This window comes from Bubalus kerabau, chromosome 1, assembly GCF_029407905.1.
Source record: "Bubalus kerabau isolate K-KA32 ecotype Philippines breed swamp buffalo chromosome 1, PCC_UOA_SB_1v2, whole genome shotgun sequence".
NCBI lineage: Eukaryota > Metazoa > Chordata > Mammalia > Artiodactyla > Bovidae > Bubalus > Bubalus kerabau.
In genome coordinates, this window is record NC_073624.1 from 92,028,474 (window position 1) to 92,044,350 (window position 15,877).

Consider the following 15,877-nt stretch of genomic DNA (forward strand, 5'->3'; position numbering starts at 1 on the left):
CGCGCGCGGGTCTTCGGCTCGCGGGGCCGCCTCGCGCCCGGGCCTCACTCGCGGGCCGGTTGGCTGTAACGGCCTCGAGCTCGGCGCGCCGGGTTCGCGCTGGCGCGAGCACGCGCCCTGTGCGCTGGCTAGCCGGCGCGCACGCGCCCGAGCGGACTGCGGGGCGGGGCGAAGAGCTCGAACCCCAGCGAGGTCGGTGTGGATCGGCTGGCACTCAGGCCCCCAGCCGCGGCTGCGATTCCCAGCCCGCCGCCCGGCCGAGGAGGGAAGCAGAGAAAGGGGCGGTGGGGGCGGGGCGGCGTCCGGCTCCGGGAGAGCTGGGGGAGGAGCGCGACGGCTGCAGCTCTAGAAGAGGAGGAGGCGGCAGCGGAGGAGCTCCTTTCGTCTTCTCAGACCCCAGAGCGTCCGGGACGCAGAGCCGGAACTGGGAACGCGGCGACTGCGGGGGCCCGGGATAGGTGAGGCTCTGGGTGCCGGTGGAGGGGTGGAGGAGGGATGAAGCGGGGCACGGAGGTGCAGAGAGCGGGCTTGAGGGAAGGCACACGGGGAGGGAGCAGTTGTTGGGGGTTGGGGTACCGAGAGTAGGGGACGTGAACCCTTTGAGACCTAGAGTGCCCAGATGGTGAAAGGTTTCTGGGGTCAGTGAGGCGGTCCGAAGCACACGGTTCCGAGTTGAGGGGTTTCCAGAGGCATAGGCCGGGGAAACAATGGAGTGAGGGGGGACTCTGATGTGAGCGTGTGTGGGGTACTGGGTTTTAAGAAACAACGAGAGGTCGAAAGAAATGAAAGAATCGATCATTTGGTGTGAGAAGTACAGTGAACTGGAAATTCATCGCAAATGCGTAAGGTCATCTACGTGGGTCTCCGAGGTCCTTAGGATTTGGGGGGCAAAGTGGGATTTGAAAATGAGAGAGAGGAGGGCATTCTTGGAATTGGGGTGGGGTGGGGAGCGGGAAACGGGACGGAAAATATAGCCAAGAGGGGCAGACACATAAAATAGATGTGGTTTGGGTTTGAATTAAAGCAGAAGAATAAGTCCAGTTAGAGAGTATAGGTTAGGTGGACTGGAGTGGCATTTTTCTCCTAATTCATCCAGGATGACTGGGTTCTTTTAGAAGGTGGATTTTTCTCTGGCATGTCCCTCTGCTAAGGAGTACAGCTGCTCTTTTAATAATTTGGTTATCATTTATATGTTTATTTCCCTTCCCTAAATTACAGGTATGTAATTTACCTGCGGTTGATGAAGCAGGAGAGGACAGGTCACTAGAAACAGGCATCTTGCTTTGAGTTTGGTAATTGATAATGCAGAGTTTAGGGTGTTTGGAGGAGAACCAAGAGTTTGTTCATCGAAAGGTGAACAGCCTTGATAAAATCTGAGTTATCTGTACTTTGTTAGAATTAACAGTTTCTCACTGAGAAATGATCATGTACCATCTGCTACTGGTTTTATGATTATGGGAGAGAGTTTGGTTTTGTCACCAGAAATTCCTGATGCTGATTTCAAATTATCAGGCTATTTTGTACCTTCCAGTTTGAATTCAGGTGATTTGAAAATATTGTGGGGAAGTATTTCGGCAGTTATGTATGATCTTTGCATTTCCTTGATACTTGGATTTCCAGATCAAATTTTGGATGATGCTAGATACAAGATTGCTGATTTTGAAATTGTAATTACCATTATGTGTTCATAAATAGTCCATATTAAGCCTTTTATTTTGAGGCATTAAGTTTTGCTGACTCATCTAAGATTTCTGGAAATTTTTCAGTTTATATTTCTCAGCTTGGCCTCAGATAGTAGCATTAGGCTATTTTATAAAGGTCCAAAAAGAATGATCTAAACTGTGACTTTTCTTCTGTTATAAAAACTGAACAAAGCAAGAAATGAGTGCCGTTTCCTTATTAGTGATAATGAAGTGCTAAGATTGCTTTCCACGTATCATCTCATTTAATTCTCATAATCATTTCCTGTTTTATAAATTCAGAGATTAAGTAACTTAAAAAGGTCACAAAACTAGTAGTAAACTGAATTCATACCCATTCTGTTTGGACACTCCTTTAAGTGTTCCATGTTGTTCTACCTGCTTTTTCCTCCTGATCTTGGTTGTAGTATGAACAGCATGAATTGGTTGAAACCTGGTCTGGCACAGTGATCTAGACAAAGATTGGGTTGATGGGCTACATCTGCAGAGTTTATTGAAGGTTTATTGCCCCTGTGATTTAACAGATCTTCTGGGGTCCAGATAATGGGCAAAAACATCCTCTTGCTAAGGATTTGTCCTGTGAGCACACTTAATTTTCTGCTTAGTCTAGTGTACTGCTGAAGTACTGTGCATACGTGGCACTCTTCCTTGTGGAAGTCAAGACAGCCAGTTGTGGAGCCAAAACCAATTAACTCTGGAAAACAATCAAAAACTGCTGAATGCTCAAGTGCCCTCCAAGCACCTGTTGAGTCCACAGTTGGTACTGGCATTATCTCTAAATATAGACAGGATCCTCTTAGAAACCAGGAGTAAAACTTCTAGAACCGAGAGACACAGCTGGGGCCTGAGGGAGGAGCCAGAGGTTAATGGCCAAAACATCAGCGTAGCCTGTGGAGGCTGATCCAGGAGCAGGAAAGGCTACAGATACTAGTGAATTGCAGGAGGTGAGGGAATTTTTATTTGTTGAGCAGTTAGGTATTCTAGGGACTGACTGAACTCAGTGTATTTTATATATGTTACTTTATTAGGTCTTCAAATAATCCTATAAGGTAAGCATTATCCTCATCTTTCAGATGAGGCTTGGAAAAGGTTAAGTAACTTTGTAATGGTGGTGAAAGAAATTTATATTTTTGTTATATTGCTACTTGCAGTTTCCATTGTAGAGACACCATATTAAGACTGGAAAATTAAAGTCACTCTTTAGGATCCACTGTGCTGCTTTGTTAGAAGTAAAACTGATTGTCTTGCTGCTTACATTGGAGACTGGAAGGTAAAGCTTATATTTTTCTGATTTAAATATTGGAAAGGGAAGCCCATTCATTATTTAGCAAATGTCCTCCTATAGAATATAGTTCACCTTCTAATATATCTTCCTATCATACGCCAGTGATATGATACTGATATATAAATCTGTAGTATATGAAAATGCCATGTCCATCCCTCCTGTTCTGAGGTCTTGACTTTCAGGCAGGTTATCTAGGCTCAGAGGATGACAGTGAAGCATGCCTGTTGCAGACTCTTAGCACTTTTTCTTGATGTTTTTGCCTCAAAGATTTGATCATCATTCTTGCTTGGTTACTTAAAAAAAGTTGTGATAAGATATACGTAACATCATTTAAACCACTTTTTCAAGTGTACAGTTCAGTGGCATTAAATCCATTCATACTGCTGTGAAACCATCACCACCATTCAGCTCCAGAACATTCTTATCGTCCCAAACCAAAATTCCTGTTAAAGAATGACTCTTCATTCTTCTTTTTCCCCAGCTTCTGGCAATCACTATTGCACTTTTCTGTCTCTAGGAATATGATTATTCTAGGTACCTCACATAAGTGGAATTATATAGTATTTGTCCATTTGTGTCTGGCTTATTTCACTTAGCAAATTGTCTTCAAGGTTCATCAGTGTTTTAACCTTGTCAGAAATTCATTCCTTTTTAGAGCTGAATAATATTCCATCGTATGCATATACCACATTCCCTTTATCCATTCGTCTATAAATGGACACAGGTTGTTTCCACCTTTTGGCCATTGTGAGTAACGCTGCTGTGAACATTAGTGTACGAATACCTGTTCAATATCTGTTCATATGATAATCCTGTGTTTAAGTTTTTGTGGCAGTTTGGTTACTTTTTTATATATAATTTTACTTATTTATTTTTTGGTGGTGCAGGGTCTTCGTTGCTGCATGGGCTTTTCTCTAGTTGGAAGGATCAGGGGCTACACTCGAGCTGCAGTGCTCGGGCTTCTCATTGCAGTGGCTTTGTTGCAGAACACGGGCTCTAGGCATGTGAACTTCAGTAGATGTAGCACCTGGGCTCAGTATTTGTGGCTCCTGAGCTCAAGATCACAGGCTCAGTAGTTGTGGCCGATGGGCTTTGTTTCCCTGAGGCATGTGGGATTGTCCCTGACTAGGGGTAGAACCGTACTTTCTGCATTGGCAGGTGGATTTTTTACCTTCCCTGAGCAACCAGGGAAGCCCAAGTTTGGTTCCTTTTAAATGGTGATTTTATTGTGTGTTCACCTGAAGGTAGTACTTGACCTTATGTTTGAGGGCTGCTGTTTTCCTCTACTGACTTTTTCTGTCCAGTTTGCAGGACACTTGCACAGGAAATGATTTGTCTAGTTTTTATGGCTCTCTCTTAGCTTCTGTCTAATTATATTTATGTATCAAGACATCTAGCAAGCACCTTAAAATAGAGTTCAAGTTAGCAATAAAAGTATTTTTGAAAATCTTGTAGGAGCTTTAGTTGATGAAGAAAATAGGAGTTTCTGTTTTAAAGTATGAAACATATCCAGTGTGGAAGGGACCATTTGTTATACACAAGGTTTTTTTAGTCATACCTATAACTGTGGATGATCATCTTAAGAATGTTATTTGTATATATATTTGAAAAATCAGGTACTTCCCTGGTGGTCCAGTGGCTAAGACTCCATACTCCCAATGCTGGGGACCCAGGTTCAACCCCTGGTCAGGGAACTAGATCCTACATGCTGCAGCTAAGAGCTCACATGCCATAACTAAAGATCCCGTGTGCTGCAAGTAAGACCTGGTGCAGCCAAAATATAAATAAATATTAAAAAAGAAAAATGTGTCAGTAATGTAGATCATCTTCAGTTCACTTTGCTGCCTTTGGTTGAAAATTTTAGGGTACTTTTTTCATTTCAGAATATTTTATATATATGTTGTTGTTGTTCAGTCACTCAGTCGTGTCCAGCTCTTTGTGACCCCATGGACTGCAGCACGCCAGGTTTCCCTGTCCTTCACCATCTCCCGGAGTTTGCTCAAACTCGTGTCCATTGAGTCAATGATGCCATCTCATCCTCTGTCACCCCCTTCTCCTCCTGCCCTCATTCTTTCCCAGCATCAGAATCTTTTCCAATAAGTTGGCTCTTCGAATCAGGTGGCCAGAGTATAGGAGCTTCATCATCAGTCCTTCCAATGAACATTCAGAATTGATTTCCTTTAGGATTGACTGGTTTGATCTTGCTGTCCAAGGGACATGTATGAGCTGCTAGTTATTGCTTACCTTCTATATCCTTTATTAATTGAAAAGAGTTTGAGTGCTACTATATGCTTTAAATATTTCAGGAAGGTAACTGTAATGCAGGAAGTACTGTTTGAGTCGATTTTTTTCTCCCTCCCTTCATATATTTGAGAGAGACAGAGTTGTCACATAGTACCAAATATAGTAGATTGAAATAGCTGCAGGCTGACAGTGAACTGTCTCTTAGGATGGGTCTAACCTCCAATTTCATTTTTTCTAATTGTCACAAGGAGGTTAATTATGCCTGCATCTTGCTTCTTGAGATTGTTGGGTTACAAAGGGACTTCAGGCTCACATAAACCATTTTCTGGGAGCCTCTTTCGGAATCTTAGTGAGTTTACACTTACCGTGGATGTGGTGTGTTGGTTCTGAAATATCTCCAAAAGATTTAAAGTTTTGGACATTAACTTTAAATATCCAAACACTTTAGGTTGCTGGATATAAGGATTGGCCAGAGGCCAGCATTTACTCTTCATGTTCAGATTTACCATGGTGGCTGATTGTGTTGGATTCCTGAAATACACATGCATCTTCTGCACTGACTCTGCAGCAGCCCCAGGCCTTAAAATGTTCTGTAGGATCTGAGAACATAGCCACCAGCTTAAGGCCTCTGCAGTCGTTGTCCTATGACTAATTTGTGGTTAGGAGTTCCACAGCGATTCTTACTAGTGCAAACCCTAAATGACAACCTTAGATTGTTGGTTAGGATTTTTTTATATTACTTAATTAGCAAAATGACACTATTACTGGTTGTGGAGTATGTGTTTGTGTCTATGTGTTCTTTAGAGTTGGTTAAAGGGTGTTGGGATTGAGGAGAAGGAGGTTTGTGATGAAGCCATTGTAGGATTATAGATGGGTCACGTTAGATAAGTGAAGATATCTTTTGTACTTGAAGATGCTGCCAGTGATGTTACTTCTTATTGACTTGTATAGAACTGGAAAGGCCTATTTGTAAAACCAGCAGTCTTTGCTCTCTTGAGTACATGTGATCTGTCCAGTAGCAAATGATTTGCTTCTGTTTTAAGGTTACCATCAGTAGAGCAATGCATGTGTGCTCAGTCATTGAGTTGTGTCCAACTGTTTGCAACTCCATGTACTGCAGCCCACCAGCCCTCTTTCCATGGGATTTTCCAGGCAAGAACACTGGAGTGGGTTGCCATTTCCTCCTCCAGGGGATCTTCCTGACCCAGGGATTGAACCCCCATCTTCTGCATCAGCAGGCAAATTCTTTACCATTGAGCCACCTGGAAAGCCCAGTAGAGCAGTACTTTAAATTATCTACTTAGTCTCTGATTACAACATGCAGTGTGATCAGCCCACTTCTGGCTCTTCTTGGTATTTTCTACTGTTACATTGATTAAAAATGTGCACTAGTGTGTGGTGGAAGTGACTCTCAGCTGACTTTGGTTAATAACCTCTTATATCTTTATATAAAGTAAATTGCCATCATAGCCTACCTGCATGTCCTGCACAAGCCTTCAGGATAAGGATCTCATCATTAGAGGCTCCCTCACATTTGATGGGAACAGTGAAGCTTATTTATAACTATGATGGAATGACAGGAAATTAAGGCATTATAGGACCTGAATGGTCCTATAAGGTGGTACTGTGGTACAGAACCACCAAAGACTGAGTCAGCCATTTAGCTCAGATGCAAAGTTGATGTTTTGTTACATCTTACCAGTCAGTACACACTTGGTTTCTTGAGAAGACTATCTAATTCTTTGTTAAGTTGACAGTACTTTAAACAAAGCTTTGTTGGGTAATCATTTTCACCTCTTTCACTATTCAAAGCTTGTATTTTATGGAGGTCTTTTTTTGTTTTTAATTTTTTGGCCATGCCACATGGCTTTCAGGATCATAGTTCCCTGACCAGGGCAGTGGTCCTGAACTGACCATAGTTCTCCAGCCCTAGCAGTGAAAGCACTGAGTCCTGTCTACTGAACTGCCAAGGAATTCCTTGAAGATCTTTTAAAAGTTGTTTGACATTTGTCATTTGTCTGCCAGCCCATAATGTTATGATGATGCAGTAAGTTAGACTACGCAGTATTGTTATGTGATGTTATTCTCCAGTTGCGGTGAGTGGAGCTTACTCCCTCGTTGTGATGCGTGTGCTTCTTGTTGCAGTGGCTTCTCCTGTTGTGGAGCAGAGGCCCTAAGGCATGTGAACTTCAGTGGTTGTGGTGCACGGGCTTAGTTGCCCCATGGCGTGTGGAAGCTTCCCAGATCAGAGATCCAACCCATTCCCCTGCATTGGCAGGCAGATTCTTAACCACTGGACCACCAGGAAAGTCCCTGGAATAAAATTTTAATTGTTGGGGAGAAGGGCTATAAAGGTCCTACTTGCTATCAACATTAAGAAAAAAAGAGCAAAAATCTGGCTCTGAATCTCTGCTGTTCTGTCTAGTACTCCCTCTGTGAATTTGGTCAAGTAATTTCTCTGAGCCTGTCTGTGTTTCTGAATCTGCACAGGATTGTCAGGACTATTGGATTTTTTTTCTTTTTTTTCCTGAAATGAAGTCCACAATGCGTAAAATTAACTCTTTTAAAGTATACAGTTCAGTGGTATTTAATAAATTCACTGTGTTGTACAATCATCACTCTATATAGTTCCAGAACTGTTACATCAACCCCAGAGGAGGCCGTATACCCATTATGCAGTCTCTCCTCACTCTTCCCTCCAACCCCCCGCGCCATCTCTGTTAACCACCAATCTCTGCTAATTTACATGTTCTGGATATTTCAAGTAAAAGGAATCATGTAATATGTGATTTTTTGTGTGTGGCTTCTTTGATGTAACAGTGTTTTCAAGGTTCATCCATGTTGTACCATGTGTCAGTACTTCATTCATTTTTGTAGCTGAATACTATCCCACTATATGGATATATCATATTTTGTTTATCCATTTTTTTCTGTTGATGGGCAGTTGTTTCATTTCTGCCTTTTGGCTGTTATGAGTAATGCTGCTTTGAATATTCATGTACCATTTTTTGTTTGAATACCTGTTTTCAATTCTTTTGGGTTTATTCCTGAGGGTGGAATTGCTGAATCACGTAGATTTCTTTTTGGGGAACTGCCATACTGTTTTCCACAGAGGCTATACTATTTTACATTCTCACCAGTAGTGCACGAGGGTTCCAGTTTCTCCACATCTTTGCCAGTACTTGTTATTTTCCTTTTTTTCTTTGATTATAGCCATCTTTGTAGGTATGAAATGGTATTGTGGATTTTATTTGCATTTCCTTACTAATGACTGGTGATGTTTAATATCTTTTCATGTGCTTATTGGTCTTTTGTGTATCTTCTTTGGAGAAATGTCTATTTAAGTCCTTTGCCTGGTTTTAAATTAGATTGTCTTTTTGTTGAGTTATGACTGTTGATTTTTAATAGTTATGTAACACTTAGATCAGTGAGTGCACATAGTAGGCACTTAATATTATAATTATTTTTGGTACATGTGACCTGAGTTGGAGGGAAATGTTGCATAGCTTTTCCAAATAGGAGTGGCAGGCAAAAAAAAACTATCATTTGCTGTCAATAAAAGTTAGATTGTGGTAGTGTTGATAATTTACTTTGGATCGATGCCCCCAAATCAAGAAATTAGGAAGACATATGCATAAAATCAGTTTATCTTTGGCAGAAATCAGTGTTTCTTTAATGTTTAGTTTATTCGTAAGAACTTCATAGACAACGAAAAAGTCCTAAATGTAGTACTTGGATGCAATCTCAGAAATGACAAAGTGATCTCGGTTCATTTCCAAGGCAAACCATTCAGCCTCACAGTAATCCAAATCTGTGCCCCAACCACTGATGCTGAAGAAGCTGAAGTTAAATGGTTCTGTGATGACCTACCAGACCAAAAAATTATGTTGTTTTCATCATTAGGGATTGGAATGCAAAAAGTAGGAAGTCAGGAGATACTTGGAGTAACAGGCAGGTTTGGCCTTGGAATACAAAATGAAGCAGGGCAAGGGGTTATAGTTTTGTCAAGAGAATACATTGGTCATAGCAAACACACTCTTCCAACAACACTAGAGATGACTCTATGCATGGCCATCACCAGATGGTCAATACTGAAATCAGATTGATATATCCTTTGTAGCCAAAGATGGAGAAGCTCTATGTAGTCAGCAAAAACAAGAGCTGAAGCTGATTGTGGCTCAGATCATCAACTCCTTTTGCAAAATTCAGGCTTAAATTGAAGAAAGTAGGGAAAACCACTAGACCATTCAGGTATTGTTGTTGTTGTTCACTCACTCAGTTGTGTCCAACTCTGCTACTCCTGGACTGCAGACCATTCAGGTATGAACTAAATCAAATCCCTTATGATTATACAGTGGAGGTGACGAATTGACTCAAGGGATTAGATCTGGTAGACAGAGTGCCTGAAGAACTATGGATGGGAGTTTGTAACATTGTACAGGAGGTGGTGACCAAAACTATCCTCAAGAGAAAGAAATACAAGAAAGCAAAGTGGTTGTCTGAGAGGGGCTTACAAATAGCTGAGAAAAGAAGAGAAGCTAAAGGCAAAGGAGAAAGGGAAAGATATACCCACCTGAGTACAGAGTTCCAGAGAATAGAAAAGAGAGAGAAGAAAGCCTTCTTAAGGGAACCATGCATATAAATATAGGAAAACAATAGAATGGGAAAGACTAGAGATCTCTTCAAGAAAATTGGAGATACCAAGGAAACATTTCATGCAAAGATGAGCAAAATAAATAGCAAGGACCTGGCAGAAGCAGGAAAGATTAAGAAGACATGGCAAGAATATACAGAAGAACTATACAAAAAAGATCTTAATGGTCTGGATAACCATGATGATGTGGTCACTCACCCAGAGCCAGACATCCTGGAGTGTGAAGTCAAGTGAGCCTTAGGAATCATCACTGTGAGCAAAGCTAGTGTAGGTGATGGGATTCCAGTTGAGCTATTTCAAATCCTAAAAGATGATGCTGTTAAAGTGCTGCACTCAATATACCAGCAAATATGAAAACTCAGCAGTGGCCACAGTACTGGGAAAGGTCAGTTTTCATTCCAGTCCCAAAAAAGGCAATGCCAGAGAATGTTCAAACTACCATACAGTTGTTCTCATTGCACATGATCCTTCAAGGTAGGCTTCAATAATACGTGAACCAAGAACTTCCAGATGTTCAAGCTGGATTTAGAAAAGGCAGAGGAACCAGAGATCAAATTGCCAACATCCACTGGATCATAGAAAAAGCAAGGGAATTCCAAAGAAAAAATCTGCTTCTGATTACACTAAAGGTTTGACTGTGTAGATCATAACAAACTGTGAAAAATTCTTAAAAGAGATGGGAATACCAGAGCACCTTACTTGTGTCCTCAGAAACCTGTATGTAGAACAAGAAGCAACAGTTAGAACCAAACATGGAACAATGGACTGGTTCAAAATTGAGAAAGAAGTACGTCAAGGCAGTATATTGTTGCCCTGCCTATTTAATTTATATGCAGAACGCGCATGTGTGCTAAGTCACTTCAGTTGTGTCCGACTCTTTGCAACCTATGGACTGTAGCTCACCAGGCTCCCTTGTCCATGGGATTCTGTAGGCAAGAATACTGGGATGGGTTGCCATGCCCTCCTCCAGGGGATCTTCCCAACCTAGGTGTTGAACCCGTCTTTCTTCCATCGCTTGCATTGTCAAGCGGGTTCTTTACCACTAGTGCCACCTGGGAAGCCCATATGCAGAGTATATCATGCAAAATGCCAGGCTAAAAGACTCACAAGCTGGAATCAAGATTACCAGGAGAAATGTCAACAATCTCAGATATGCAGATGACACCACTCTTACGGCAGAAAGCAAAGAGGAACTGAAGAGCCTCTTGATGAAGAAGAAAGAGTAAAAAGCTGGCTTAAAACTCAACATTTAAAACACTAAGATCATGGCATCCAGTCCCATCATTTCATGGTAAATAGCTGTGGTAAAAATAGAAACAGTGACAGATTTTATTATTGGGGGCTCCAAAATCACTGTGGACGGTGACTGCAGCCACGAAATTAAAAGATGCTTGCTCCTTGGAAGAAAAGCTATGACAAACCTAGCCAGCATATTAAAAAGCAGAAACATCACTTTGAGGACAAAGGTTTGTGTAGTCAAAGCTATGTTTTCTCCAGTAGTCAATGTAGGGATGTGAGAGTTAGACCATAAAGAAGTATTGGACCAGTGCCGAATTGATGCTTTTGAATTGTGGTGCTGTGGAAGACTCTTGCGAGTCCCTCAAACAGCAAGGAGCTCAAACCAGTCAATCCTAAAAGAAATCAATCCTGAATATTCCTTAGAAAGACTGATGCTGAAGCTCCAGTACTTCGGCCAACTGATGCGAAGAGTCGACTCATTGGAAAAGACCCTGATGCTGGAAAGGTTAAGGGCAAGAGGAAAAGAACGACAGAGGATGAGACGGTTGGATGGCATCACTGACTCAATGGACGTGAGTTTGAGCAAATTCTGGGAGATAGTGAAGGACCAGGAAGCCTGGTGTGCCACAGGCCATGGGGTTGCAGAGTCAGGTAAGACTTGGTGACTGAACAACAACAATTAATATAAAGCATTGGGCTTCCCAGGTCAATCAGTGGTAAAGAACCTGCCTGCCAATGCAGGAGATTCAAGAGACATGGGTTTGATCTCTGAGCTGGGAAGATCCCCTGTAGTAGGAACAGGCAACCCGCTCCAGTACTCATGCCTGAAAGATTCCATGGACAGAGTAGTCTGGTGGGCTACAGTCCATGGGGCCACAAAGAGTTGGATACGACTGAGTGACTCAACACACACACACAGACATAAAGCGTAAATGTCATCTAGTCACAGTGTGTTAGTTGTTCAGTCCTGTCCAATTCTTTGCGACCCCATGGACTGTATGTAGCCCACCAGCCTCTTCTGTCCCTCTGTCCATGGAATTCTCCAAGCAAGAATACTGAAGTGGGTAGCCATTCCTTTTTTCAGGGGATCTTACCAACCCCAGCATCCAACCCTTGTCTCTTGAGTATCCTGCATTGGCAGGAGGATTTTTTATTGCTGAGCTACTGGGGAAGTTATAGCTGAAATTTAGATCATCTTTCTTCATTCTGCCCTTTGTGAGACATTTGGTATAAGTGCTGTAAACTGGATCAGGGTATCCTACTTTTTATACTGAATGGTATGCAGTTGGTGTATCATTGTTTTTATGCATATTGCAGCTTGGCTTTATGGGGTGGTCAAAAGAAGAAGATAGAATAGGAGATCAATATAATTATTAATTTAGAATCTTACCCTATGGTCGGGATTATCCATCTAGAACGGATGAATATATTTGCCAGGTTTGTGGATAGATGTATTCGATTCATTATATCATGATGTGGAGTAGGGGTAATTGCTTTAGGCAGAACATACTGTGTATAAGTCGAAGCTTGATTATTTTCTTGAAAAAGGCAAAAAGGGTGTACACTTTCAGGAAGTGGTCATTATTCAAATCCGTCCTATAGTCCCAAGCTTTATTCTTTAGGCCTCATCTCTGAAGCCTCCTATCTTTTGTGATACCTCTGTGTCTTGGCCCGTTACCTGAACTCTGCCTGGAATGCATTGTAGTAAGTCTGTTGGGAGGAATTCTTGACTTTCTGAAGTCTCTTAGGCAAATCAAACACTTTTCTTTTGGGCTTTTAAATCTGTAACATACTTTCAGAATAGCACTTATATCATGTGTGCTCTGCATAGTCAGTGGTGTCCGACTCTTTGTGACCCTGTGGACTGGAGCCTGCTAGGCTCCTCTGTCCATAGGGATTCTCCAGGCAAGAATACTGGAATGGGTTGCCATGCCCTCCTTGAGAGGATCTTCTTGACCCAGGGGTCGAACCCAGGTCTCCCACATTGCAGGCAGATTCTTTACTGTCCGGGCCATTAGGGAAGCCCTGTACTTACAAAATGTACATTAAATTTTTAAAAATCAGTGCATCCACATGGTAAAATCAGTGCATGCACAAAATTAAAGAGTTCAGAAGTAAATGGCAAAAATAGTTTTTCCAGTTCTCTTTTCCCTGAAGAAAGCTGCGGGTAGTACTTCCTGGAAGTTTGTCCTTCCAGGGTTATTCTTTGCTGATATAAGAATTTTTATAGTGCTCACTTTTTCCTTATTTTTTACTGCAAAGTAATTTATAAATATTGAAAAAATTCACACACTATAGAAATATGTAGAGTGAAAGATTTCCTTTACCTTGATCCTTAATCCTTGTCCTTCCCAGTAATAACTCACCTCCCCATTTACATTCCTGTCTCAGAGGTAATCCTGTTATAACCCTATTGTGAACCTTTTCAGATTATTCCACTTATGTTTACATAGGTATATAAAATATTTTTTGTATGGTTATTTTATGATATTTTATATACTATTCTATAGCTTCCTCTTAACATGTTTTGGAGATTTTTTTTCACATCAGTATGTACAGATCCAGTAATCTAGGTTGCTAGATCACTTCTAGCAACCTAGAAAAACACTCATATATGTCCCACAAGCCTATAAAAAAAGGACTCACTGTGACTTCTCTGGTGGTCCAGTATTAAGAATCTGCCTTCCAATGCAAGGGACATGTGTTCAATCCCTGGTCAGGGACCTAAGATCCCACATGCCATGGGGTAACTAAACCTGCATGCCACAGCTGCTGAGTCCACTAGCTCTGGAGACTGCGCCACAGCTAGAGAGAAGCGCCAGCACCACAACGAATGATCCCTATGTGCTGCAACTAGGACCTGATGCAGTCAAATAAATAAATTTGTTTTTAAAGTATTCACTGAAGCACTGTTAGAAACTACAACAGATAGATGTATACAGGTATCTATATACCTCCATATATATCTATAGGTCTACATATATTTCCATCAAGTGGGAAATGGTTAAAAAAAACAGGATGGGGAACATGTGTATACCTGTGGTGGATTCATGTTGATATATGGCAAAACCAATACAATATTGTAAAGTTAAAAAATAAAATTAAAAAAATAAAATTTCAGATATATATGCAAATAAAGACCAAAATATAAATCGGAAAAAAAAAACAGTATATGTATATTATGGGATGAATATCATGCAGAGGTTAAAAGAATAAAAGAAAAGCCCGGCATTTCTCATGATGTACTCTTAAGTAGAGAAATGCTGGGCTGGATGAAGCACAAGCTGAAATCAAGGTTGCCAGAAGAAATATCAATAACCTCAGATATGCAGATGACACCACCCTTATGGCAGAAAGCGAAGAGGAACTAAAGAGCCTCTTGATGGAAGTGAAAGAGGAGACTGAAAAAGCTGTCTTAAAACTCACCAGTCAAAAAACTAAGATTATGGCATCTGGTCCCATCACTTCATGGCAAATAGCTGGGGAAACAACAGAAACGGTGACAAACTTTATTTTCTTAGGCTCCAAAATCACTGCAGATGTTGACTGCGGCCACAAAATTAAAAGACACTTGCTCCTTGGAAGAAAAGCTATGACCAACCTAGACAGTGTATTAAAAAGCAGAGACATTACTTTGCCAACAAAGGTCCGTCTAGTCAAAGCTATGGTTTTTTCCAGTAATCCTGTATGGATGTGGGAATTGGACTATAAAGAAAGCTGAGCGCCGAAGAATTGATTCTTTTGAACTGTGATGTTGGAGAAGACTCTTGAGAGTCCCTTGCACTGCAAGGAGATCCAACCTGTCAATTCTAAAGGAAATCAATCCTGAATATTCATTGGGAGGACTGATGCTGAAGCTGAAACTCCAATACTTTGGCCACCTGATTCGAAGAACTGACTCATTGGAAAAGACCCTGATGTTGGGAAAGATTGAAGGGAGGAGGAGATGGGGAGGACAGAGGATGATATGGTTGGATGGCTTCACTGACTCAATGGACATGAGTTGAAGCAAGCTCTGGGAGTTGGTTATGGACAGGGAAGCCTGGCATGCTGCAGTCCATGGGGTCACAAAGAGTCAGACACGACTGAACTACTGAACTGAACTGAACTCTGCATATAAGTTAAATAAGCAGGTTGACAGTATACAGCTTTGACATACTCCTTTCCCAATTTGGAACCAGTCTGTTGTTCCATGTCTGGTTCTAACGGTTGCTTCTTGACCTGCATACAGGTTTCTCAGGAGGCAGGTAAAGTGGTCTGGTGTTCCCATCTGTTTAAGAATTTTCCATAGTTTGTTGTGATCCACACAGTCAAATGCTTTAGCATAGTCAACGAATCAGAAGTAGATGTTTTTCTGGAATTCCCTTGCTTTTTCTATGATCCAGTGGATGTTGGCAATTTGATCTCTGGTTCCTCTGCCTTTTCTAAAGCCAGCTTGAACATCAGGAAGTTCTCGTTTCACGTACTGTTGAAGCCTGGCTTGGAAAAGTTTGAGCATTACTTTGATAGCATGTGAAATGAGTGCAGTTGTGCAATAGTTTGAACATACTTTGGCATTACCTTTCTTTGGGATTGGAATGAAAACTGACCTTTTCCAGTCCTGTGGCCACTGCTGAGTTTTCCAAATTTGCTGGCATACTGAGTGCAGCACTTTAACAGCATCATCTTTTAGGATTTGAAATAACTCAGCTGGAGTTCCATCACTTACACTAGCTTTGTTTGTAGTGATGTTTCCTAAGGCCCACTTGACTTCAT

The 15,877-nt window shown here is 41.5% G+C and overlaps 1 protein-coding gene across 4 annotated transcripts in view; it reads left to right on the top strand.

Moving 5' to 3' along the window:
- Nucleotides 1-266: 266 nt before the first annotated feature.
- The window catches only part of SPATS2 (spermatogenesis associated serine rich 2), a 158,581-nt gene continuing 142,970 nt past the window's right edge, over nt 267-15,877 (top strand). For 2 of the 4 annotated variants that reach the window (XM_055582886.1, XM_055582876.1), the window contains exon 1: nt 288-458. The gene's annotated coding sequence lies outside the window, so the exon portion shown is untranslated. Of the gene's footprint in view, nt 459-2,858; nt 2,971-15,877 lie in introns of those variants that run through there. The other 2 variants (XM_055582908.1, XM_055582902.1) reach the window with 2 other exon arrangements.